Source organism: Pseudorasbora parva, chromosome 6, assembly GCF_024679245.1.
Source record: "Pseudorasbora parva isolate DD20220531a chromosome 6, ASM2467924v1, whole genome shotgun sequence".
NCBI classification, from domain to species: Eukaryota; Metazoa; Chordata; class Actinopteri; order Cypriniformes; family Gobionidae; genus Pseudorasbora; species Pseudorasbora parva.
Window position 1 is genome coordinate 19,209,432 of NC_090177.1, and position 13,379 is coordinate 19,222,810.

At 39.0% G+C, this 13,379-nt stretch overlaps 1 protein-coding gene across 1 annotated transcript in view; it reads left to right on the plus strand.

Moving 5' to 3' along the window:
• Positions 1-9,512: 9,512 nt before the first annotated feature.
• The window catches only part of c1ql4a (complement component 1, q subcomponent-like 4), a 43,845-nt gene continuing 39,978 nt past the window's right edge, over positions 9,513-13,379 (plus strand). Inside the window, exon 1 of the mRNA XM_067445993.1 lies at positions 9,513-10,157. The gene's annotated coding sequence lies outside the window, so the exon portion shown is untranslated. The remainder of the gene's footprint in view (positions 10,158-13,379) is intronic.

Consider the following 13,379-nt stretch of genomic DNA (forward strand, 5'->3'; position numbering starts at 1 on the left):
GAGGCCAAGCGACTTAAAAACTCACCAGGGACTTCAGCTGGACAAGCCCTGTCTCCTCTCCTCTTTCTCGCTCCTTTTTTCTTCTGTATCATCGTTTTCTCTCACTTTTACCTGTGAATCTGAGTCATGTCCGAGACTATTGCGCTCTGTGATTGTCCTCTTGCAACCACTGATCGTGTGCTTGGCTTCATTTATTTTCTTCAAATTTCTTTGGTGCATCTCAAGGCTGGAATACTCTAGAACAGTTTTCCTCAACTGGTGGGTCAAAAGGCCGTTATGAGTGTGCAGCCTCAACAAAAACTAAATTCTTAACGTTTTTCTGATCCGAGACTTTTATTTTGAAAGATGTGCCCAAAAGCTGTTGATTCTTCTGTCAGACACAGTTTAAGTAGTCAGTATCAGTGTAATTATTCTAACGTTATTTTCCTAGCTTGTTACGGAAATAAAAAGTTTCTCTCCTCAGATAAACAAACCTTCCTGTTCTGCCAGACGTTTTACGTTCAGATTCTATTTTATGAACAGGTCATATTAGTATTGTGTATTTACCATGTTAACTGTTGTTTATGTAACCCCAAAATGCAACTATGTTAATTTTGTGTTATTTTCTATATTTTTAAATGACCTTGGTGGCTCAGTTTGGGACTGCTATTTAATAGCCTTACCTTATGGGCTACTGTTTATTCATCAGTATCTGTCATAATCGCACAATTTATGCGCATGTTAAGTAAAGTGGGACCGTACTTTAGGTAATTCCTAAAAACTGGGTCATGGCATAATGGGTCCCATGACCAAACCAGAAGAGAACCACTGCTCTAGACAACTTTTACCCAGATTTTTACAGTCTGGAGAAGTCGAGGCTAGTTTCTAAAAGTTGGAGCCTGCAGGTTCTAGGCAGCCGGAGTTGAATGATAAAAAAAAATGTGTATGATGAAAACTTTTTTATAGCTTCATAGAGTGTAGGAATATCCATTTTGGGGGGAAAGAAATGTCTGATATTTTGAGACAATTTAAGAACAAATATTGTTTTCATTTGTCACGTCTCCTAGCAACGAGGCACCTGAGCCTGTTGTGCAAATAACAAATTCTGTCATTTTTCTTTACTTTACAATTACGACAATGCTCAATTAAGTAGTGCCACAGCAAATGTGATTTGTCAGTTCAGAAAAGTCTGTGTGCGGTGAAATAATCGCAAGAAAACACATCTTTGTTTCTGTTTCTGTCTGAGTCTGTTGGGCACAGAACAAGTTGAAAGTCTGGTAGTTTGAATCAGTTTGTACGATTTGCCTTTACTGCAGTGATGGGTAGCTTTAGAGGCGGGGTTTGAGGTCATACGAATTGACCAACTCGTCAAATATGTATGATTTAGCAAAAACTATAACAATTCATACAAGTGAGGTCTAACAAATTCTTACGAATTAGCCACCTCGTAAAATATGTACGACCATATTCACACACACAGCATTATCTTTTTTAAATCTTTGCGGGATAGACATAGGCTACATCTCTTCAGTGGATTTTACTGTTATTTGATCTGTTTTTAGATTGTTCTGCTGTAGAAACAGTGTAGTGCAGTGTAGATCACTGTAGAGATCTGCTTTAATCAGCTTTTTACATTGGATAAAAAGCTGTAAAGCTGTTTTTTACAGTGGATACCATTAAGTCTATGGCGCTGCACTGAATAATATTGTTTTGATGTCCATTTGCTGTAAAGCAAAGAACAGTAATATGCATAAAAATGCTTCTAAAAGAGAGAGAGAATGAAGAGTATTACCTGCAATTAGGTATAGCATCTCCCTTTAGGTCAGTCCCTTTCCTATGTTCATAATAAAAAATCAGTTTGAATATCTACTTGTCTTTTTAACAGTTCCCATGTCCTGACACTGACAGCATATTAAAGCATTTGTCAGTTGTGTCTTACTCAGTGTTGACAACAAGTTTCAGTCCTATCGATATAAAAAGGACTGTAGTCTTCGCTACTGACTGACTCGCTCATAAATACATATTTGGCCCTGTCCTAAAGGGCACCCACATCCCTCACAATCTTCCTCTGAGTCCGCACTATCACAACGTAATGCTGCTTTGACTGTCGTCTGCGTAGCTCGCGAACTTGCGGGCTCAGCTGAAGTGCACATCAAGGGCGCATAGCAGCCACAAAGGGGGCACTCACGAACATCCTTCTTTAAGTTTAAATGACTCTTAAACTCTCTCTGTAAGAGAGTTCATACAATGTAAAAAAATATTTAAAAAATAAGTTATCTGGTTGCCTTAAAATTTTGAGTTCATTGAAATAAAAAATTTAGTTAATACAATGAACATTTTTGAGAATCCACAAACTATTCAAATTTTATTAAAATATGTAAACATATTGGGTAATTTTATTTGTGATGAAGCAGTGAAGCATGCAAAATTGTGCTATTTTCATGATTTATTAAATTTTTTATGTGGTTCAGCTACAATAATATTTTGAGTTTCTATTTATTTAACCAATTTCCTTCATTGTATCAACTCAAATTTTTAACTTCAATAAACGCAAAATTTTAAGGCAACCAGATTACTTACTTTTTTTATGTTAAACCAACAATTTTTTTACAGTGATTATGAATAACACAGAATGACATAGAGGGGACATATTCTGTGTCACTGTAAAAAAAAAAATGTTGGTTTAACTTAAAAAAGTCAGTGGCCGATACACTGTAAAAATATTTTTTTAAATAAGACACCTGGTTGCCTTAAAATTTTGAGTTTATTGAAATAAAAAATTTGAGTTGATACAATGAAGGAAATTAGTTTAATAAATAGAAACTCAAAATATTATTGTATCTGAACCACATAAAAAATGTGATAAATAATGAAAATAGCTGAATTTGGCATGTTCCACAGCGTCATCACAAATTAAACACACACAATTACGCTTCCAAAATCTTTTAAAATTATTTGAATAAAGGTTGTTAATTCTCAAAATGTTCATTGTATTAACTCAAATATTTAATTTCAATGAACTCAAAATGTTAAGGCAACCAGGTGTCTTATTTAACCGTCTTCATTTATCTTCAGCCTGACAACAGAATAAACTATGTAACTTCGAAAATGTTCCTGTCATTTTTGAGCTTTCACGTCCTCATTGTGTTAAGATTGTACCAAGAAATAAATGTGTGTGGTCACATGACCAAACTACCCAACAATGTTAGACCTGCCCTGAACTCATATAGACATCTTAATTTTTTTAAATTATAAATGATCATTTGCTTCATAATAGAAATTGCTTTTTAACACCACACTAAAATATGTGAGGAAAAAGTATGGTCACAATTGTAACCGGTGGGATTAAACGGGATATATGCCTTATGTGCTGTGGTGGTGTAGGCCGGGGGTTTTCAAACTGGGGTCCTCCAGAAGGTTCTAAGGGGTCCCCAGAAAATTTCAGAGAATAAAAATATAAAGCAAAAATGGTTAAAGTCTACCAAACATTCTAACTTTTTCATTTCTAAATGTTTCTCACCTTTCTTGCCGTACTTTCCATAACTGTATTGCTTTGTATCTTTCTAGTGAGTTGTTCTTACTATAGTCCCCTTTATCTTGCTCACTGGGGTTCTTAATGCAGTATGTTAAGAACCCCAGTGCTTATATAAATCATTTTTGATTATTAAGTTTAGCCGATTTAAGTTTGAAAACAATATGTTGTATTTATAATGTCATGCTTGCTATTTATCTAACAGTTTAAAGGTTTTTTCATACATAAAAATAGATGGATTTTAGGAAGGGGGTCCCTCATAAAAGGTTCATCATATTTGGGGGTCATTGGCATCATAAAGTTTGAAAACCCCTGGTGAGGCTATATAGTACAAAAAGGTTTAGGAAACGTTGTCTTGGTAGTCAGCATACATTTGGAACACCAATAATGCTGTCTAGATCGGGAGCTCACAAGGTTTTGCAACAGACCAAATGTTATGTTCCGCAAAACATAGTTCTTACCCACATTAACAACCCAATGCACTGATTCCAGACATGCGGTCTCACATCTCATACCTAAACTTCTGGCCACCTCCAAATTCCCTCTTCTCTCCGTCACCTTGAGCCTTGCCGTCATGCTTCTGTGATCGCTCTAAAGGTCAGCGCATGTAGCCACTGTCATTACCTGTCACTCTCATTCCCTCCCTCGTTCTCTCGCTCCTCGACCACCTCTCTGTCATGCATTTCATTCCTAAGCTCTGGAAGACAGATCAAAGTGCCATCCTTAGTTGGGCTTTGAAGGTTACAAGCGGATAGGGGTGATCTCACAGCAGAGTCGGATGAGAGACAGGGAAACACTGAATGGAACAGGAGGTGGCTAAATGTTCTGGTGTAAGTGACAGTCATTCTGTGGCTCTGAATTAACATGGATATCCATCAGTGTGTCACTTAGCATTAGGCTCCAATTGCATCCAGGATACATATTTTAGGATGAGCTGGCAGGTTGGTGACTGTAGGAGAACCAGTTGAGTTAACCAGTGGGGGAGATGTAGCTGTCCCTTTAAATCTCTATAACAAGCATTAGAAACCCTACAAATAATTTTGTCCTTAGCTAGGAAGCTAAGGATGATAAGACTATCAGTCCAAATCAGATTATTTGTGTATCAGATTGCAATCTGATTTTAAATTATTGACAAACAGATCCAATTTGTGTGTCGGTCCTCTTTCATCTGCAACAACAAACTTGTTTCTACAATGACTTTCAGCATTTTTTCTACAACAAAGTCTGACGTTTATGTTTTACGTGGCATGAGAAAGACACATATGTAGCTCGAAATGGATTTGTAAAAATCGCATTTAATGTGATTTTTGGCCATTCACACTTGCTAAATCTGATCGGATTTCAACCGGATATGCACAAAAATCTGATCTGGACTGGCAGTCTGAACAAAGCCTTAGATTTGAGCTCAACAAATAGGGCTGATTAAGAAGGTTTACATGCACTCGTATTTGTCAATCGGAATGCATCTAATCTGATTTCAGATTTTGAATGTTCTGAACATTAAATATTGCAATACGGTTAACATACTGTTTTTGTATGTGAACTGCGAGGATTTCACTGGGACTACCATTTTAATAATTAAAGGGGTACTTCAGTGCTGGAAAGATGAATCTGTATTTAAACTGGGTCATTAATGTAGTAGAAATGTGAAATTATTTTTGAATTTGGTGCCTTCTAGACTGAGAAAAGACAGATTTTTTTTTTTTTTTTTAACCAACGACAATTAAACACTGAACATGTCAGCACAATAATTTGAATATACTCCAGGGTTTCAATCAATATACTCCAGGGTTTCTACTGATACAAAGTCATATGCTAATCGTGGAAGTAACACTTTAATAAAATAATTTGTAAACAAAATACTGGGCATGTGCATAAGGTATTTTTGAATGAATTTGAGAACATTCCTTTCAAAAATTAATTTTGAGCTCATTTGGATCGATTGAGTTGTTTATATAATGGCATAAAGCCATCAGTCAGATTACTAACTGGTTATTTGGTTGCATGTAAATGTAGGTTTAACTAGTGATTTGAATCAGCAATTGAATTGTTCTAATGAACCATTTGATCACAGTTCACTGCGTTCAAGTCCTCCTGGGATGTTCGTATTTATGTGGTGAGAAGTCGTGTTTTCGACATCGTGCATTCAAGTCTCTCTGGTCAGAGGCAGAGCAAGATGGCGGTGTACTTTCTTTTAACAAATTTCACGAAAAAACAGCAAGGCTTGTTAACTCTGCTTAGAAAATGAAGAACAAAGAATACACAGGTGAGTTTTAATCTTTTAATTATTCTATGAAGCCTCTGTAAACGTTATCGTTATATATTAGGCTAACTGCTGTATTACAGTGCTAGCTTACCCATTGCATCCATTGATTCGGCCATGTTTCTCACTGACACACCCCTAACTCATACAGATCAGGAAAATCCAGAATTTCCCACTGGACTTCGTGGTTCATTTGCGTTCAACTCGTAAATACAATCTTTACGACATGACTTGAACGCACCATTATAGCACATGTAATGATGTAGTCACCTAACTGTTGTTCTATTGAAAAGACCTGGCAGGAGATTGAACATTTTTGGGAAAAAATCTTTCTTTAACATTCTCTGGTTAAAAGAAAAAAAGATTGCCATAATCAAAACTGACAATACTTAGAGGTGATGGAAAGGCAAAACAGAAACCGCTAAAGCAAAGCAAACACAGGTGTGTCTTTTTATCAACTCAGAGGTAAGGACTAATCAATGGCAAACTTTAATCAGATATGATCAATTATTCATGGCCTGAGGCCTGGCCATCCCATCTCTCAACCATTCTCATACTGACGGCACAGGATGAATAATTCAGACACCATTTACACAAAACCAAGCACCATCCTGATGCCAAATTACTGAATTAGAAATATTATGCAACAAAGAATGTTAATTAGACTAGAGCAATCCACCCTGCCTACATTGAGTTAAAAATAAGAAAGGTGAGCTAATACATCTAATCATTCAACAAATGTTTTTGGGTCTGCTGTGCTTGACATTTTGCCACTTTTGAGGATATTGCAGTCCTATAACACGCCCACTCAATTTTTTTGAATTATCTTGATCAATAAAGAGTAGCTATCTTTTTATAAAATAATTATAGTTGAATTACCTCACAAATATTTCTAAAAATAAGGTCACAACAGACAAGAAAATCAACAAATACACATGAATTAAAAGTGAATCACAATCTAAATCAAGGAACTTTGCAAGAGCAGAGAGAGAGAGAGAGAGAGAGAGAGAGAGAGAGAGAGAGAGAGAGAGAGAGAGAGAGAGAGAGAGAGAGAGAAAGAGAGAAAGAGAGAGAGAGAGAGAGAGAGAGAGAGAGAGAGAGAGAGAGAGAGAGAGAGAGAGAGAGAGAGAGAGAGAGAGAGAGAGAGAAGGGGGTAGATGGATGAAGGGTAAAGGAGAAAGTGTAATTCTTGTTTGCCTCAATTTATCCTGAAATCCCTGACAGCAAGCAACCATAAGTCACCAAATAATCGCTCTCGGTAATTTAAAAAGATCACTCATGTCTCCTTCACCTTCCTTTGCCTTGTTCTCTTTATCTCGCTCAGATATCAGCGTAGAGTCAAAACACGGTTCATTCATGAACTCAGAGCTTAGTCCATTTTGTTCCTTCTCACTTAATGTCTTTTTACTTTTGGTACGGTAGTCCATCCTTTTTTAAACATAAACGTAACCCACATACATCTAAATATAAAATTGCTTTTCAGAGTAATAGCCTTGTAGATGAGCAAACACACATCTTCAATCATATCTTCAATATTGAACAGTAAATAGACATCATGGGCAACAAAACAGCGAAAGGAAGTGGATTGTAAAAGTGAAAATCTCTGCTGTTTGGTGTTTGTGGTGATGTTATTTATTCAAAAGGCCTTTTATACATTTTGTTTGCTTATTTTAGTGTTTAGAGAAATTCACACTGTACAAAAGGGCGCAAAGAGAGCAGGGTGACAGAGAAGCTGAAGAAATGAGGCTATCGGTGTGAAACTGAGGAAAGGATTTCACAGCCTGAAACATGATGCTCATGCATTTACAGGGAAGAGTTCTAATGAGGGCACACGGTATTGATATCTCCATGGGAACATCCTAAGACACAGCTAACAAACCACACTCTTGTATTATAACATTTCTTTAAATGTATAAACTACTAACTGCAGGGGTGAATATATGAATATAATGTATATGATGCTTGAAAATGTAGAGGCAAATAGATAATTTAGTTTTGTCTCAGGGTGAAAGTAAATTAGCATCAATTTAAATATTTGAATGGACAAAGATTTTTGCAATTTTGAATGTATACATTCTTTAAATGTATATATGTTTTATGCTTAAAAACTTGTGACAAAACATCTTAAATCTTAAACAGCAGCATTCAATGTGTGGCACTGCAAACAGCTGTGCAAATAGCACTACACTTTTCATCAGACAAATTGAAATGGAAAAATAAACAAACTGCATATTCTAATGCCACTTTTATCTGCCACAGTGATGCATGTGGTTATCATGTTGTAACTAAATCTTTAAAACATCTTTGTTAATTGAAATAAGCTGAAATAATAAGTGTTGTTTTTGTATTATTTCCATTTAGCTTTAATTTATTTTTATTTCAGTCTGCAATTTAATTCACAGAAACTCAATTTGGCCAACTGAACATTTTTGATGTGATCAGTCACTAGAAAAGGTTCAATTGGAGACATGATTTTCTTTTCTTTTTTTTCTTTCTTTTTTTTTTTTTTTTTACAGTAAACAACTTAAAATAAAATCAAAAAGCTTAAATGATAATTAGAAATGTTACATTGGAAACAAACTGAAATAAAATATATTTAAATTGAAGGACTAAAATTACTAAAACTCAGACTCAGAATTTCAATTCAGCCAACTGAAAATTTTTGATGTGATCAGTCACTAGAAAATTTTCAATTGGAGACACAATTTTTTTTTTTTAAGTGTAGAAATAAAAAAAAAAAAACGACTTAAAATGACAAGTAAACTAAACTAAAAATTAAAACTGAAAAATATAAAATTGTACAGATTCTGTACAATCTGTGCAGTTCTACCAGAAAGACTCAGGAGAAATATAATGACAATAGTGCATTTATTAACAGCTCAGCAAGCTGATAGTGTACAGAGTCATTTGGCTAAGACCAGGTCCGTAGTGCATAATCTGAGGGTCTCGGATCTGCAATTCCTGCCTGAAGATGAGGGCAGTGGCGCAGCCGACACCCCCGGCAGGGTATGGATAGGGCCATCCAGGTGGTAGTGGGGAGGATGGGGGTAATCATGCGAACTGTAACATGTGTAAGTACAGAGCCTTTATACCGTGAGCATGAGAATATCATTGGATTAGATTGAAGGCATTACGTGACGTAGTAATTGAGTCTTCCCAGCAGAACTTATGCTAAAGCTTTAATATCTTTGGGAAAAAGGGGGGTGGGGGGAAGCAACAGCAGCTCATTTGCATTTTAAAGATACATGCACAAAATTATTGCAAAAATGTCTATATTGCCTTATAAATTTGAGCCGGACTCAGACCCGGAGAATATCAAAGAGGATCGATTAGTCGATTAGATCGATTTACTGCTCAGGAAAGACTTTTGCTGGATGTTTCAGAATGGTAAGCTGTCTATTCAGTAGTTTAAACTGATCATTACAAACACCAACAATCGATGGTATCTGAATGAATTACTACACTTTTATATACTACGTTTTTCGGATTAGTTTCAATTACCATCTAACGTTAGTTAACAAAGCTAAACAGCGTTGCACTTTGTGTCATGAGTTACATAAACTGTTAAACGGACCAACTTAAATAATAAAATACACTTACTGGTTGTGCACCATAAACAACGCCTTCTCCAGACAAAGAGGGAACTGCGTCATCTTTTAAGAATAATCTTTCTGCGAATCCGGCATTAAACTGATTGAGAAAGCAGTCCTCAGCAAAATGTGCTACACTTAGTTTTAAATTGTGATTATAATTTTCCGGAACCGAGTTAAACTTGAACTGTAGCCACGATCTCTACATACAGCGTCCGTGGGAAGGCCAAACAAAGGTGATTTGACTCCGGGATGAAAATAACAGCATTTCAATGGCATGGCGACAAACACACTCTACAAAAACAACGCTTCCTATTCTCGACGTACAAGAGCAAAAGGACCATGCCCCCGAATTTGCGTGTTCTTGTGGGCGGAGGGTTCGTCAACAAACGGTTTTAGTTGCGTCATTAAAGCAGGAAGTACAGAGGTGTAGTCCAAACCGGCCGTTCGCTGTAGGCTTTGAAAGGGAACTTCTGTTAAATAAAATATCTCGCTTGGCATTGAACTTTGAGCTTTATAATTTTACAGGTATTATTTATGCTCTAACAGCAACATTACACACTAACTAAAGTTTGAAAGATGGAATTGCAAAGAATGGGACCTTTAAATTATTGTAAAGAGGTTTTGTCAGGTCTCAGCATTTCCTCAGAAGAACTTGTGTGTTTGTATGTGTGTGTGGTTGTCTCACCCACAGACCACGCACCCATGTCATGTTCCTGTCACATCTGGAGCTGAGAAGAAAGATGAGTCCTCACGCAGAATGACACAATGTCTCAATGTGACTGATAGAAAGGTAGAATGTGTCTGCAGCGCTGGAGAAATCAATCCTTCCCTTCGTCTGCCCTCTCCCTCCCTTCTCCCTCAAAGCTGAACCCTCCCCACCATGATTATATCAACTCCTTTTTTATCTGCTCTTTTTTATCAGTTTCACTGCAATTATGGCAAAGTTAATCTCATTGTCAAAAATTTAGCTTTTGTTCTGTGAAGAGGTGAGCATGGGTTTCCGTCCAGCTATTGTGTATCTCTGTGTGTGTGTGAAACACAGACAAACGTATACTGGCCTCTGGAGGGGTTCTTTGTGAAAATGTTGTTGTGCATTTATTTTTTTATGTGTTATGACACTGTTTGGACTGTGCGGCTGATTTCCATTTCCCTTGAGGCTTCGAGCTTTGTCTGCCTAGATTCGGAGCCGGTAAATAAGTGGTAATGGAAGTGAATGGGAGGGACTTGGGGAGCACTCTTTGTCATCACTTTAGAAGGTTGTGACCCCAGAGCGCAGTGACACCGAGCTGCTAAATTATTCAGCCGTCGTCTCGCGCAGGGCCTCGGGAGGAGTCGAGGCTGTGATTGCTGGGAGCTGACTGACTGACATTTGCACATGAAAATCGGCTTGGTTTTCCCACTCTGAACACTGGTGCTGCTTAAGAAAAACAGCACAAGGCCTCTACGGGAAGACGGAGGGCAAGGTACTGTAATGACAGCCCCCTCAACTGACTAACGCGCCGCGTGAGGCCTGCCAATGAGAACAGCCTTGTGAGATTAATGCAAAAAATCATTTAAAGGCATCTTTCATATAGATTTGACATAGCTTAGTTATTAAACATGCAAACAGCTACAGGATTTTAAAGAGGCGAAAGAGAACTCCATTGGTACTACTAAATGCACACACATAGGGATGCGTCAGGCATGTTATAGAATAGAACTGACACATATGCACAGAATAGTACATGCTAATTGTTAAAGAAGTCACTAAACTAATGCTCTAAACTACAAGGACTCACACTAAGTACATAAATATTATAGACTAAAATCAACAGTGGAGCACAAACTACCCGTTAAAGGTGAGTGGGAGGATTTTGACCACATCTAGAAGTCCATTGGACAGTAAAAGCTTAAGTGTTGCTGTCGCGGTAAGCCCTCAACCCAGTAAAAGCCCAAGGCATAGCCTGTCTTCTGCTGTTGTAGCCCATCCGCCTCAAGGTTGTGTGTGTTGTGGCTTCACAAATGCTTTGCTGTACCTCAGTTGTAATGAGTGGTTATTTCAGTCAAAGTTGCTCTTCTATCAGTTTGAATCAGTTGGCCCATTCTCCTCTGACCTCTAGATGGTTGTGCGTGAAAATCCCAGTAACTGAGCAGATTGTGAAATACTCAGACCGGCCTGTCTGGCACCAACAACCATGCCATGATCAAAATATCTTAAATCACCTTTCTTTCCCATTCTGACATTCCGTTTGGAGTTCAGGAGCTTGTCTTGACCAGGACCACACCCCTAAATGCAATGAAGCAACTGCCGTGTGATTGGTTGATTAGATAATTGCATTAATGAGAAATTAAACAGGTGTTCCTAATAATCCTTTATGTAAATGTATAAACGAAAGATCTTCCTGATGTTAGTTATATGATATTATACTATATTATATTGTATTGTATTATATTATATGTAATACCACTAAACACAACTTAAAACACAACATTTTATTCAAAGTTTTTTGTAATATGTTATAATTTATTTTTACCAATATTACTGTCAGACACAGACGAGGACACATGATAGACAAGTGTTAGTGCAAAGTTTAATAACAGAGGTTATGGACACAGGTGATACTTAGAAGGGTGGTGACACTCAGACGAAGGATGATGATGGTGAAGACGATAATGAAGGGGAAGACGAAAAAGACGATGATGATGGAGACGAAGACGATGGCAGGTGAGGGCTTTGAAGAAGGATAGGTAGTCGAGGTTGGATCGGTGCAAGACCAGACAGTGAATGTGAACATGAGCCGGGTTGATATAGGGTGGCTGGTGATGGTGCCCAGGTGTTTAGAATTCTGGTGATGGTGAACGAGTGGGTGTGGCAGTGTCTGATGGCTGTGAGGGCGTGATCGGTCGGATACGATGTCTTCCAGGAGCCCAAAGTGTCGGAAGACTTGGGTGAAGAGTGCCTCCGCGGTTTTCAACGCGGTAGGTAAGCCTTGGAAGGGGATTAACTTGCAGGATTAAGAGAATCGGTCGACAACGACTAGGACGCAGTTGAATTCTTGGGAAGAAGGCAGGACGGTCATGAAATCGATCCCCAGATGGCCTCAGGGACGCTCGGGGATCGGAAGAGGAACCAGCTTGACTTCAGGGAGTCTCCTAGGGGTGTTGGCAATGGCGCAGACTGAACATACCTTGATGAATAGGGAGACGTCCCGAGACATGGTGGGCCACCAGTAGCGGTGGCGAAGGAGCGAGAGGGCCCTTCTCCTGCCTGGGGGTCCAGAGCCCGGTGAAGAGTGAGCCAAGTCCAGAAGGGGTAGGCAATGACGAGGCGGGACATAGAGGTGCCCATTTGGACCTCCTGGCTGAGCAGGCTGTTGGGCGTTCTCCTGTTGGATCTGTTCGTGGAGAGCCCACTGGATCAGGCTGACAACCATGGCTGGAGGGAGGATGGTTTCAGGGTCGGCTTGGTGGAGACGGGAAAGGGCATCCGCCCGGTTGTTTTGGTTCCCTGGGCGGTAGGTCACCTTGAAATTGAATCTGGTGAAGAAGAGGGCCCAGTGGGCCTGACGATGATTCAGCCATTTGGCGTCACGAAGGTATTCTAGGTTGCGATGGTCGGTGATGACTTTAAATGGATGTTCTGCTCCCTCCAGCCAGTGTCTCCATTCCTCCAGGGCGAGCTTGATCACCAGGAGCTCCCGGTTGCCGATGTCGTAGTTCTGCTCCCCCGGGGATAGCTTCTTGGAGTAGAAGGCACATGGATGGAGTCATGAGGGTGTCCCCTGCCGCTGAGACAGAATCGCACTGACCCCGGTCCATGAGGCGTCCACTTCGACGATAAACGGAAGATGAGGATTGAGGTGGATCGGAGTGGATTGGAAGGCGTTCTTCAACTGATGGAAGGACTCTGTGGCCATTGGAGTCCAGGACAGAGACTTGGGCCGGTTCTGGAGCAGAGAGGTGAATGAGGAGCTGAGCAGGCTGTAATTCTTTATGAAGCGACGGTAGAAGTTGGCGAATCCTAGGAAGCGCT